We start from the raw sequence: 13,321 nt of genomic DNA, 5'->3' as shown, positions 1-13,321 counted from the left end.
GACGATTTTTTCAACTGCCCCTAAACTCATTCAATGTTATCCTATGTGACCATGTACACAGTCTCGTTTATTGTTGTTTTAGGCAGTTGCATTTAAAGCTGAGGTCCGCCGAAAAAAAAATATTAAAAGCCAGCAGCTACAAATACTGCAGCTGCTGACTTTTAATATATGGACACTTACCTGTCCAGGGAGGCAGCGATGTCGGCAGCCGAAGCCGATCCATCTGTCGGCTCTTGGCTGCTGCTGCCGCCGCCATCCTCTGTAAGGGAATAAGGAAGTGAAGCAGTGCGAGAGAGTCGCGCTGCTCGTCCTCTCTGGTCCCTGCTGTGTTCTGGGACCTGTGTGTCTCCCAGAATACAGCGGGGGAGGACAGTGTAGGCGCCAGAAGTGGCGTAGGTCACCGCAAGCGCCGCGGTGATCTATGCCAGGAAGTGGGAGCAAATACCTGTATTAGACAGGTATCTGCTCCCTCCCCCCCCCTGAAAGGTGCCAAAAGTGACACCGGAGGGGGGGAGGAATCCAAAAAGTGGAAGCTCCATTTTTGGGTGGAACTCCACTTTAACAGCGTTTCTTTGAAAGCAAAAAAATGGGTTCAGATGCCGAAAACTTCCACGTTTCAGACGCTAAACGCGGTATCGGCGTTTAGACGCGTTTTTGTTTATAAGCGTTTTTAAAGGTACCCTATATTTTTGACCTGAAAAGACAAAAATATGATGGAAAACAATGAAAAAACATTAAAAAAAACAGTTTAAAATGTTTTAATTAAAAAAAAAAAATTAAAATGTTTTATTAAGCACAGTTTAAAAATGTAATATATAATAATTTTTGCAACAAATATTTGCATAAAAAATGCAAAATAAAAAAAATAAGAAATTACATATACAGCTTTTAAAAAAAAAAAAAAAATCCCAAAAATGTATTATTCAATTAATATTTAATTATTAAATATATAAAAAAAATGCAAATAAAAGTTTGATATGTTATAAAAAATGAAATTAACGTTTAAATTTACATAAAATAGACAAAATATTTTTTCTAAAAAAGTAATTAAAAAACAAAAATAATACCATATACAGCTGAAAAAAATCCAATAAATATATTAACCAATTGATATTTAATTATTAAAAATATTTTAAAAATTTGTGTAAAAAAAAAAAAAAAAAAAATGTAGCGCTAATAAAATATATGCTCTGTGATGCAGTGCAAAGAGAAAAATGTGAAAAATCAAACCCAATGCATGTAGAAATGTACCTAAATGTGACAATCATTCACAAAGCAAAAAGTCTAAAATCAAGTGAATTATATCAAAAAAGTCCAAAGGAAGAGCATGACAATGAAGTGTCAATCTTCTATCGTGCAAACGGCCTTAAGAGACTTCAACAGTGGTGGATCCAATAGATGAAATAAGATGAGGTACTCTTACCAGAAAGGGTGGACCCGGATGTCAGCGACACCGGGTCAAAAAGGCTTGAATGATCAAATCAGTGGCTCTCTCTGATGGAAGTAGAAGTCCGGGGTTTCCACAGATGTCACCAGACGACCTCATGGAACTCTGCAGGACTGGAGACACGATGTATCCAAAAAAACACGCCACAGCAACTCTGTTCTTCTGCAGCAGCTCTGCTTGTTTTGCCTCCTATCTCACAGGATCAGTGTACAGAACCTTTTCACAGATAACAAGAAAAGGTTCTGTACACTGATAGGAGGCCCTATTCATTGTATATTTGCGCAGTATTATTCCATTTCTCATTTAAAACATTTGCCAAAAAAATGTTATATATTATAAAAAAAATTGAATTATAGCTAGATTGAGATATAGAGGCATAGCTAGATTGAGATATAGAGGCATAGGTAGATTGAGATATAGAGGCATAGGTAGATTGAGATATAGAGGCATAGGTAGATTGAGATATAGAGGCATAGGTAGATTGAGATATAGAGGCATAGGTAGATAGATAGAATATCTCTATCTGATTGTCACCAACAGTTGTTCCTCTGGTGACACACTCTTCCTCATGTTGGTGTCCATGCGTGTCAGACTGGGTCGTACTTTTTCTAGTAGAAGGTCAAATGTGGCAATAGACATGCATGTGAAATTAAAAAATTTGTCGTGGTAGGTACGCAGATGTACGTACATGTTGTTGGAAAAATATCCTACCGACATTCGCTGCGCAATCAATGGATGGGTCTAATAGCGACGAACTCTGACTCTGGACCTCACACGCAATTTTCTACGTCATTCTAGCCTCATCAAGAGCAATGTCAGGAGCATTTCCTTACATATGTTCATTATGGGATCCATTGTAAAAAAATACAAGTATACAACTGCTCTCTGCTGCTGCTGCTACTCATTCGGGTCAAAATGGCTGAAATAGTTAAATAACAATGTTTTTTGAGCTTGAGGAGGGTCTTAATGAGGTTATCCTAATAAACGCTTCTAGACGCAAATGCGGCTAAACTGGCGTTTCGTTCAGAGGAGTTTGCCCCAGCGTCCCGTGTACATGGAGCCTTACTGCTTGCCTCTGGGGTAGATTTCTCAGTCTTGTTGCACACCAGGAAAGTACAAAACAGGAGCAAAGAGACAGATTTAATAAGATACCAGAGAGTTTGTGTCAGTAATTCCTCCCTCTGCTGCACAAAAGTAGCACTTTGCCAGTATTAAACAATTTCCTAACAACCTCTTAATTCTATTTGTTTTAAAGGGAAAATATAATGGTACAGAGCTAAGATTAATGTAGATTAAAGCGGAGTTCCACCCAAATTTTGAACAATATCTGTATGTATTCTCTTCCTTGCCTAGATGCTGACATGCCTTTTAAAAAAATTTAAATCGCCGTAATTACCTTTTATTTTTCTATTCTTCTTTGCACTTCCTGGTTCTCCTCCCATGGGAGTAGGCGTGTTTCTAGCCTCTCCCAGACTTCTGGGAGCTAGTCTCAGGCTTCCCAGGATGCCACTGAGCATGTGCGGGAACGAGCGGTGAATGCTGGGAGCACAGCATTCACCACATCCAGGAAATAAATGCTTGTGGGCTTCAAATGCCCACAATGAAGATGGAAACCGCCTGCAGTGAATAATATAAGTTATTCTTTCCGACGAAATCTGACACAGGCGGACATATTACACACAAAATGTGAGTATGTAATGCTGAGAAGAAAAGTTTGTGAATGAACTCAAAAAAAAAAAAAAAAAAAATAGATAGTGGACCCCCGCTTTAAGTTTCTTTAACGCAAAGCCATCACTATACAAAGGGTACCCAGAAAAGCTCTTCCTGTAAACAAAAGACAGTACATACTTACTTCTTTTCAGCTCTCTGTGCCACTGAATTCTGCTCTGAAGCTGTGAAATCATCCCTGAAGTCTAGAAGGAAACCAACACTTCCGAGATTGTACAATCTCTTGGGTCTCCTACAGCTCTTACTGGTTACCTCCTCTGATACCCATTTTTCCAGTTTTTTTATTGAAAGTTATGCAGTTCTAGTCTAAATAAACTAAAATTGTACAGAGGTAAGCAATAAACCGCCAAAGGTTAAAATATAAGTTAATTATTAACCACTTGCCACCCAGGCTAATTCTGACATTTCTCTCCTTCATGTAAAAATCATAATTGTTTTGCTAGAAAATTACATAGAACCTGCAAACATTGTATATGTTTTTTTTAGCAGAGACCCTAGAGAATACAATGGCATTTGTTGCAACTTTTTATCTCGCATAGTATTTGCGCAGCAACTTTTCAAACGCGTTTCCTTTTGAAAAAAAAAAAACAGTTTCATGCTTTAAAAAAACAAAACAGTAAAGTTAGCCCAATTTTTTGCATAATGTGAAAGATGAAGTTACACTAAGTAAATGGATACCTAACATGTCACGCTTCAAAATTGCACATTCTCTAGGAATGGCGCCAAACTTCGGTACTTAACCACTTCCATACCGGGCCATTGTCATATGACGTGTGCAGGAACACTCTCTCTCCCTCCAGGCGGGCGTCATATGACGTCCTTGGCTTTCTGCTGGCATAGGGGGTGCGTGCGCGCTCGCCACGTCACCAAGGAGCCGATGCGTGTACCCGGCGGCCGCGATGTCCGCCGGGCACACACGATTTCTCCTGACAGCAAGAATGTGGATCGGTGGGCGTAAGCCCACCGATCCACGTCCTGTCAGGGGAGAGGAGACAGATCCTGTGTTCCTACTATATAGGAACACTGATCGGTCTCCTCTGCTAGTCAGTCCCATCCCCCCACAGTTAGAACACACAGTCAGGGAACACATTTAGCCCCTTGATCGCCCCCTAGTGTTAACCCCTTCCCTGCCAGTGACATTTACACAGTAATCAGTGGCTATTTATAGCAATGATCGCTGTATAAATGTTAATGGTCCCAAAATAGTGTCAAAAGTGTTCCATCTGTCTGCTGCAATGTCGCAGTCACGATAAAAATTGCAGATCGCCGCCATTACTACTAAAAAAAAAAAATAATAATAAAAGTGCCATAAATCTATCCCCTATTTTGTAGACGCAATAACTTTTGCGCAAACCAATCAATATACGCTTATTTTGATTTTTTTTATTTTCTTTTTTTTTACCAAAAATATGTAGAAGAAAACCTATTGGCCTAAACTGATGAAGAAATTTTTTTTTTTTTATAAACATTTTTTGGGAATATTTATTATAGCAAAAAGTAAAAAATATTGTTTTTTTTTCAAAATTGACGCTCTTTTTTTGTTTTATAGCGCAAAAAATTTAAAAAACGCAGAGGTGATCAAATGCCAGCAAAAAAAAACCTATTTGTGTGGAAAAAAAAATGATCAAAATTTCATTTGGGTACAGTATTGCATGTTGAAAGCTGAAAGCTGAAAATTGGCCTGGGCAGGAAGGGGGTGAAAGTGCTCAGTATTAATGTGGTTAAAAATCCCCATAGGCGACGCTTAAAATGTTTTACTAGTTACATGTTTTGAGTTACAGAGGAGGTCTAGGGCTAGAATTATTGCTCTCGCTCTAACGTTCACGGCGATACCTCACATGTGGTTTGAACACCATTTTTATGGCGGGACTTACGTATGCGTTCGCTCCTGCATGCGAGCACACGGGGACAGGGGCGCTTTAAATTTTTATTTTTCTTATTGTTAATTTCTCTGCTTCCCAGCCAAGGCAGCGCCATTTGTTTGAACACAGAGGCCGGGCGTGACGTCATAACATCGCGCCCAGCCTCCGAACGATCATAGAGATTCCGGGGACCATCTGGTCCACCGGAAATCTCTATAATAAACATCCGGGGCTGGCGGATCCTGTTTCCGACTCATTGGCAGCGGTGAGTCAGTAGAAGCACTGGAGGGCGGCTGGAGGGGGGGACGTCCGCTCTCACTGCCCGTAAGAACGATCAAGTGGCTGAACAGGCACTATAATCATTCTTATGGTGTAGGGAATCGCTGGCTGAAAAAGACGATATCTGAATGATGCCTGTAGCTGCAGGCATCATTCAGATATCCCCGCTCAAAGTCAAGGACGTCATATGACGGCCGACGAGTGGGAAGTGGTTAAAGACCCTTTTCAGGGAACAAATAATGGGTTAACATCTCAAAGATTTTTTGCAGCAATAAAAGTTAATTAAAGCCCAACTCCAGGGCAGCTGGAAAAAAAAGAAAAAAAGCTTGTTTTGTCTAGGGGTACAGCAAGGTTGCCTGCACACAAAGGGTGGGCAATCCATTTTTCAGGGGGTGCGACAGAGTGACTTGTGTCTCTTATGCCCCGTACACACGGTCGGATTTTCCGACGGAAAATGTGTGATAGGACCTTGTTGTCGGAAATTCCGACCGTGTGTAGGCTCCATCACACATTTTCCATCGGATTTTCCGACACACAAAGTTTGAGAGCAGGCTATAAAATTTTCCGACAACAAAATCCGTTGTCGGAATTTCCGATCGTGTGTACACAAATCCGACGCACAAAGTGCCATGCATGCTCAGAATAAATAAAGAGATGAAAGCTATTGGCTACTGCCCCATTTATAGTCCCAACGTATGTGTTTTACGTCACCGCGTTCAGAACGATCGGGTTTTCCAACAACTTTGTGTGACCGTGTGTATGCAAGACAAGTTTGAGCCAACGTCCGTCGGAAAAAATCCTAGGATTTTGTTGTCGGACTGTTCGATCAATGTCTGACCGTGTGTATGGGGCAATAGAGTCGTCACTTACCAGTGCGCCTTGAGCAGTAGTAGTAGGTGGTAAGTAGATAGTAATCTCGTTTATTTAATCAAAAGTAGAAAATAAAAGAATTGGCGTGTAAGTAACTGATTTCAAAGTATTGCTTTTAAAATCACATGACATAGTCATTGTAAGTAGTTTCATAAATGTATATTATTTGACTCATAAAGTTTGAATATTTTTTGTTGCTGGAGACCTAAGGATTTCAGAAGAATGGATCATGAATCTGATTTTGCGGACAAATAGAGATCTTAAAATGAAATTTGAAAGCAAGTCATTTGAGTTTTGTTATACAGCACTGGATATGTTCCCAAGACTTGGTGGAAAAGCACTCTATGTTCTTATTCCGTTTGCAACAACATGCTTGTGTTAATATGGTTTCAGTTCTCCTTTGTCAATCAAGACAAAATCTAGGAATTGCTTGAATCCATAGGCAAACCTGCGTATTGCAGTCGGCAAGAAAGTTCTATGTGCTGCCAAAATCATGAATGAGAAGCAGGAGCAAGTCATTGAATTTTATGTTCATAATTGGGATTGATTTTACCTTTCAGCAATTAGAATCTAATTGCTCAATTTCCAATCACCCACAGCATTGTAAGTGGATCAAGTTGTGGTTCAAAAATCAGAAATTGGTCTTCTTCATCCTAAAATATGATATTACTTTTGTAGGGGGTGTGAACATTAATCAAACATTTCCTGGGGGTGTGGGACAATGTCCCTACTGGGGTAGGTGAATAAGCTAAACTTACCTTATTTCTCACTCCTGCAAGTTTCCTTTTTCACTTCTCTGCTGGTTACAGGCTCCCTGATGTCATTATGCATATTGCAGGACTGGCATTTGTGCTTTGTACATAAGGATGTTGAGGGCCCGCCCACATCTCAAATAGGGGTGGAGAACATTGGATGTTGGGGTTAAGAGGAATAAAGTAATTTTAATAGGTTCCTGTAGACTGGGGCAGTGAATTCAAATTCAAGGAGGTCCGGTCACTTAAGAAAAAATTTCTGGCCGAGGTCTGAATCACAAGTGTGTGCCATGAAAGATTGTACGAATCTTCTTTCTTTTCTTTATTGTACATCATAGGACACAGAGCCTCAAGTAATTACTTGGTGGGTTATGGGCCTACCTTCAGGTGTTGACACTGGTATAACCAAGACGGGAATTTGACTCCCCTATATAACCACTCCTCCTTCCAGGAGTCCTCAGTTTTTTCGCCAGTGCCTAAGGTGTTGGTCACGAGTGAAGATGTGCTCTGAGGAGCTCCAGGGAGGGATCCATGCTGGATCTAAAAAACCTCCACAACCGGATCCATCCTCGACATTGAGGCCATAGGATGGTACCTGGGCCTCGCATTGAAGAACGAGGTTTTGCCTGTAAGCTTCTCTTTGAGAGCTGGACCCTAGGAACTAGGACTCTTTTTGGCTTTTCATATTACCTAAAGTTGTTCCTGAGGGGTGCTTTACAGGTCCAAAGGAGCGAAACCCCTTTAAAAAGGGCCCCAGTCTTTGAAGGTTTAACTACGCTGCCCGCCGTGATGGGTGAAGGTTGGATCTGTCTGTTGAATCAGCAGTATCCTGCAGCGAGGAGAAGGTAAGGGAAGAGGCCGGGTACTGTAAAAGGTGCCTATGCTTTCCTTCCGTCTTTTTAAAGACATGCCTTTAAAAAAAGTCTCCTCTAGAGGGAGTAAAGTTACACATGCCTTACTTGTTGCCTTAAACATCTCTGTGTCAGGCTTGAAACAGCCATGTGTGGGCCCAGCAGTAGAGGGGGGTTCTTAGTGAACAAAGTGGATTTCTTAGAGGAATCAAAGGGATAGAGTTTCTGGCTGATAATAGATGCAGCAGTTTGAAGGGTATGTGTTTTCACTAGAGGTCGACCGATATATCGGCCGATATTTGGCTTTTTTTACTTAATCGGCATCAGATGATTGTGCTGATAAAAAAAGCAGATTATAACTTCAGCGGGACTTGCAAATGACTTCTGTAACAGAAGTCAATTGCAAGTTGTGTGAAGGTTTCTTCTCTCCTCCTCTGGGCAGCCTGCCAAATCTGATAAGAAGATACATTTGTATCTCTTCGGGTTCTTTTATCAATGGACTGAACTCCGTGTGTAGAAGTTCTCAGTTTAACCATTTAAAGACTAAATCTTTTTTGACATTTGTTGCTTACAAGTAAAAATTCAGTATTTTCTGCTAGAAAATCACTTGGAACCCCCAAACATTATATATATTTTTTTTAGCAGAGACCCTAGGGAATAAAATAGCGGTTGTTGCAATATTTTATGTCACACGGTATTTGCGCAGCGGTCTTTCAAACGCAATTTTTTAAAATAAAATACACTAATTAAAAAAAAAAAAAAAAAAGCAGTAAAGTTAGCTAATTTTTTTTCGTCCAAAAGTTTTGGTTACCTGTTTTTGTGTATTTAATATTTAAGATATAGTTTTTTTTTTTTTTTTTTTAATCTAAATTATACATACAAGTGAACTGATTGGAGGTTTGTTTTGTTCAATAAATGTTTAAATGTAAAAAATTTTCTGTATCACTTATTACTTAAGGTTGCTTTCACACTGGAGCGGGCAGGCGTTGACGGTAAAACGCTGTTAGTTTTAGCGGCGCTTTACCGTCATTTTAGCGGCGCTATTCGGCTGCTAGCGGGGCACTTACAACCCAGCTAGCGGCCGAGGAAGGGGTTAAATGCGCCCCTGAAGTGCTGCTGCCGAAACGCTTTGCAGCCGCTTCGGCAGCGGTGCGCATTCATTTCAATGGGCAGGAGTGGTGGAGGAGCGGTATACACCGCTCCAAAGACATCCTGCCAGCGCATCGCCTCAGTGTGAAAGCACTCGGGATATCACACTGAGACTGTAGGGAAGCCATTTTACAGGCGCTATTTTTAGCCCAAAAGTGCCTAAAAAAAACGCCCCAGTGTGAAAGGGGTCTAACTGTTAGATTTTATGAGATGAAGGGGGAAAAAAAAAAAAAAAATCGGCCTAATATATCGGCCCAAAAAAATCGGCATCACATATCGGCCATCGGCCACCGCGATTTCTAAATATCGGCATCGGCCAGAGAAAAACCCATATCGGTCGACCTCTAGTTTTCACTACACCACTTCATCTAAAGGACTTACAGGTAGATACAGCTATTGTCTTTTAAGATGCTGTATATCTCCTGGCTATATCCCTCTCCCTCCCTCCACTGAGAGGCATGCTGACAAGTTCCTCTAGTCTCCAGAACAAGGGACCCACTCGCATACGGAACAGATGCGTTGGTGACCCCATGGGATCAGTTTTCACTGATCTATGCATTTCCCCCGATTCAGTTGCTACCTCGACTTCTTTGCAGGATCAGACTGGAAGGAAAGTCGGTAATACTGGTAGCACCAGCATGGCCCAAAAGGTCATGGTATGCAGAGATAGTAAAGATGGCAGTGGAGGGTCCATGGCTCCTCCCACTAAGGCCAGACCTGCTAGCACAGGGGCCGATATTCCATCCTACTTTACGAACGCTAAGTTTAGTGGCCTGGCTATTGAGACCCACATTCTGAAGAAGCATGGGCTTTCCAGGGCAGTTATTTCTACTTTAATTAATGCTAGAAAGCCAGCTTCTAGAGCTATATATTATAGGGTCTGGAAAGCTTATGTTTCCTGGTGTGAATCCAAAGGTTGGCACCCTCGAAGATATATTATAGACAGAATTCTTGCCTTCCTACAAGTAGGCGTAGAGATGAAGTTGGCCCTGAGTACTATTAAGGGCCAAGTCTCAGCCTTATCAATTTTATTTCAAAGACCACTTGCTACGCATTCTTTAGTCCGGGGTTTCATGCAAGGAGTGATGCGTATTAATCCGCCAGTTAAATCACCCTTAAGCCCTTGGGACTTGAATTTAGTTTTGTCGGTGTTACAAAAAAAAACGCCATTTGAACCATTACAGCATATTCCTTTAGTCCTTCTGACTAGGAAGCTGATATTTTTGGTTGCTATATCCTCAGCAAAGAGAGTTTCAGAATTGGCTGCTCTTGTAAAGAGCCATATTTGATTATTCATGAGGACAGAGTGGTGTTACGCCCTCGTCCAGACTTTTTGCCAAAAGTGGTTTCAGGCTTTCATCCGAATGAAGATATTGTCCTGCCATTGTTTTTTCCAAAACCATGTTCCAAAGAAGAAAAGTCACTACATTGTCTTGATGTGGTGAGAGCAGTGAAGATCTATTTAAAGAAAACTGCTCAGATTCGTAAGACTGATGTCTTATTTATTCTGCCAGAGGATCCTAAAAAAGGACAGGCAGCGTCAAAATCCACTGTGACTAAGTGGATTCGGTAAGTTATAATTCAAACTTATGATTTAAAGGGAAAGATACCCCCTTTTCAAGTTAAGGCGCACTCTACCAGAGCGGTTGGTGCTTCTTGGGCAGTGCGTCACCAGGCCTCCATGTCTCAGATCTGCAAGGCCGTGACTTGGTCTTCGGTCCATACATTTGCAAAGTTTTATCAAGTAGATGTAAGGTGGAATGAGGATATCGCGTTTGGGCGCAGTGTGCTGCAGGCAGCAGTATAATTCCTCAAGGTCTGGGGGTGCCCTACGGGTTGTGTCTCCCTCCCCTCAAGTAACATTGCTATGGGACATCCCACCAAGTAATTACTTGAGGCCCTGTGTACTCCAAGAAAAGGATTTTACAGGTAAGCTGTTTTAAAAATCCTATTTTTTTGCGGAAGCCACACTCTCTGGTGCTTTTCTTACTGTTGGCTCCATACACTCTGGTAATACTCTATAAATGTAAATGTATCCAATAGTTACATCAGGGGCCCCTACCAGAATAATTAATTACATTGGGTGCCCCATCAGACTACCCCCATAAATCAGTTGCCACCATCAGGGTACCTCTTATATCAGGTGTGCCCATCAGAGTGCCCCCTTATATCAGGTTTCTTCATCAGAAGGCCCCCTTACATCTGGTGTCTCCCATCAGAGTGCCCCCTTACATCATTTGTCCCCATCAGAGTGCCCCCTTACATCATTTGTCCCCATCAGAGTGCCACCTTACATTAGGTGCCGTCATCAGAGTGTCCCTTTACACCAGGTGTCCCCATCAGAGTGCCCCTTTAACATAATATGTGCCCATTCTCGTGCCCCCACTAACATAATCTGTGCTCATCAGTGTGCCCCCTTAACATAAAATGTGTCCATCATCATGCCCCTTATTTTATGTTAAGGGACACTGATGGGTACATTTTACGATAAGGGGCATGCTGATGAGCACAGATTATGTTAGTGGGGGCACGAGAATGGGCACATATTATGTTAAAGGGGCACTCTGATGGGGACACCTGGTGTAAAGGGACACTCTGATGACGGCACCTAATGTAAGGTGGCACTCTGATGGGGACAAATGATGTAAGGGGGCACTCTGATGGGGACAAATGATGTAAGGGGGCACTCTGATGGGAGACACCAGATGTAAGGTGGGCACAACATTTTGTTGTGCCCACCATCGTGCCCCTTAACATAAAATATGCCCATCAACGTTCTCCTTAACATAAAATGTGCCCATCAGAGTGCCCCTTAACATAAAATGTGCACATCAGAGTGAACCTTAACATAAAATAAGGGGCATGCTGATGGGCACATTTTATGTTATAGGGCACTCTGATGGGCATAACAAAATGTGCCCATCAGCGTGCAGGTAGTAAGCTGCAAGGGGCGAGAACTGCGTGTTATACGCCGATCCCCTGCGATCCCCCGCTGTCAGATCTAAAAAATCGCCGACCGTGATTTGAAAATGGCGCCGCCGGCGCCGAAATACACAGTGCCGGTCCTCGGCTTTTCTCGGCCACTTTCGGCTTCACTCGAGCGCCGCCCGAACCTAGCCGAGTGTACTCGGCTAGGTTCGGATAGCTCCGCTCACCGTCACGCCCATCCCGAGTGGAGCCGAAAGTGAACGAGAGCCGCCGAGAAGAGTCGAGGACCGGCTCTGTGTATTTCGGCGCCGGCGGCGCCATTTTCAAATCGCGGTCGGCGATTTTGAAGCTCAGCAAGCTGCAAGGCTGGACTGGGGCAAGGCTGCAATGGGCACTGACATGGCTGCACTGACATGGCTGCACTGACATGGCTGCACTGACATGGCTGCACTGACATGGCTGCACTGACATGGCTTCAATGATGGGCATTTAAATGTAAGTTTTTTTTTCCCTTCAACTTCCCTCCTAAAAAATTTTTTTTCCTTAAAATTCCCTCCTAAATTGGGGTGCGTGTTATACGCCGATAAATACGGTAAATGTTTTTTTGTCTTTCTTCCTGCTACCTTGATGAAGTCTATTTTTCCTGTAAAAGTGTGTGTTCATCTTCGTCAATTTTTTTTCAGAAATCCCCCAAAGCAATTCCTTATCCCCTGAATAGAACATAGCAGCACTCCTCCTGTTATGAATGGTGCAGGTCTTCCCATTAGACATGCAGCTGTTGAGATGCCTCTCCACAAAAAAACACTGGCCCCTCAATCCCCTTGATGATGTGTACATAACTGGTGTTTAGTGTGTTTTTATATAGACTAACATAAGTTTTTTGTTTGTTTTTTTGTACTTGCGTAAAATCTTTTTCTTGAAGCCCGGACTGGCTGGACATTACATTGTGCATCATAGACAGCCCTTGGTCTCTAGTAATGATTGGGGGCCAGCTCATTTTTTGTTTTTGTTTTTTGAAGGACACAGGATTCAGAGCCAATTGGGTTACACTGACACCTTTGGGTCTAATTGGACACTGGCAAACAAGAAATAGTGATCAGCCTGGTTTAACCCCTCCCACTCACACCATGTCTTAGTTTTTTGCCAACCTCCTAGGAGAATAGATGACTTTTCTTTACTGAGGTTTAAAGTGGTTGTAAACTCTCCCCCACAAATTTGTCCCATGTAAATCAGCATAAATAACCCTAATGAGCACTGCTTGTAGATATCTTCTTTCTTTCTTAGTATTGTTATCCTTTTTGTTCTTTAGAATGGCGTCATTGAGCATGCCCATATCTCCCCTGATTTACGGCACATTCTGTGTGCTTGTCTGTCTATTATCAGGACTTCCTACGGCACAACACTGAAATCCCACAAGACTGCCTTATCACTCAGAGCTTCCTACTACACCCCATG

The 13,321-nt window shown here is 42.1% G+C and overlaps 1 protein-coding gene across 1 annotated transcript in view; it reads left to right on the top strand.

Moving 5' to 3' along the window:
- The window catches only part of DUSP22 (dual specificity phosphatase 22), a 211,998-nt gene that overhangs the window by 74,015 nt on the left and 124,662 nt on the right, over positions 1–13,321 (top strand). The window lies entirely within an intron of this gene.

This window comes from Aquarana catesbeiana, linkage group LG05 (genome assembly GCF_042186555.1).
Source record: "Aquarana catesbeiana isolate 2022-GZ linkage group LG05, ASM4218655v1, whole genome shotgun sequence".
NCBI classification, from domain to species: domain Eukaryota; kingdom Metazoa; phylum Chordata; class Amphibia; order Anura; family Ranidae; genus Aquarana; species Aquarana catesbeiana.
This window is presented reverse-complemented; position numbering and strand designations above follow the sequence as displayed.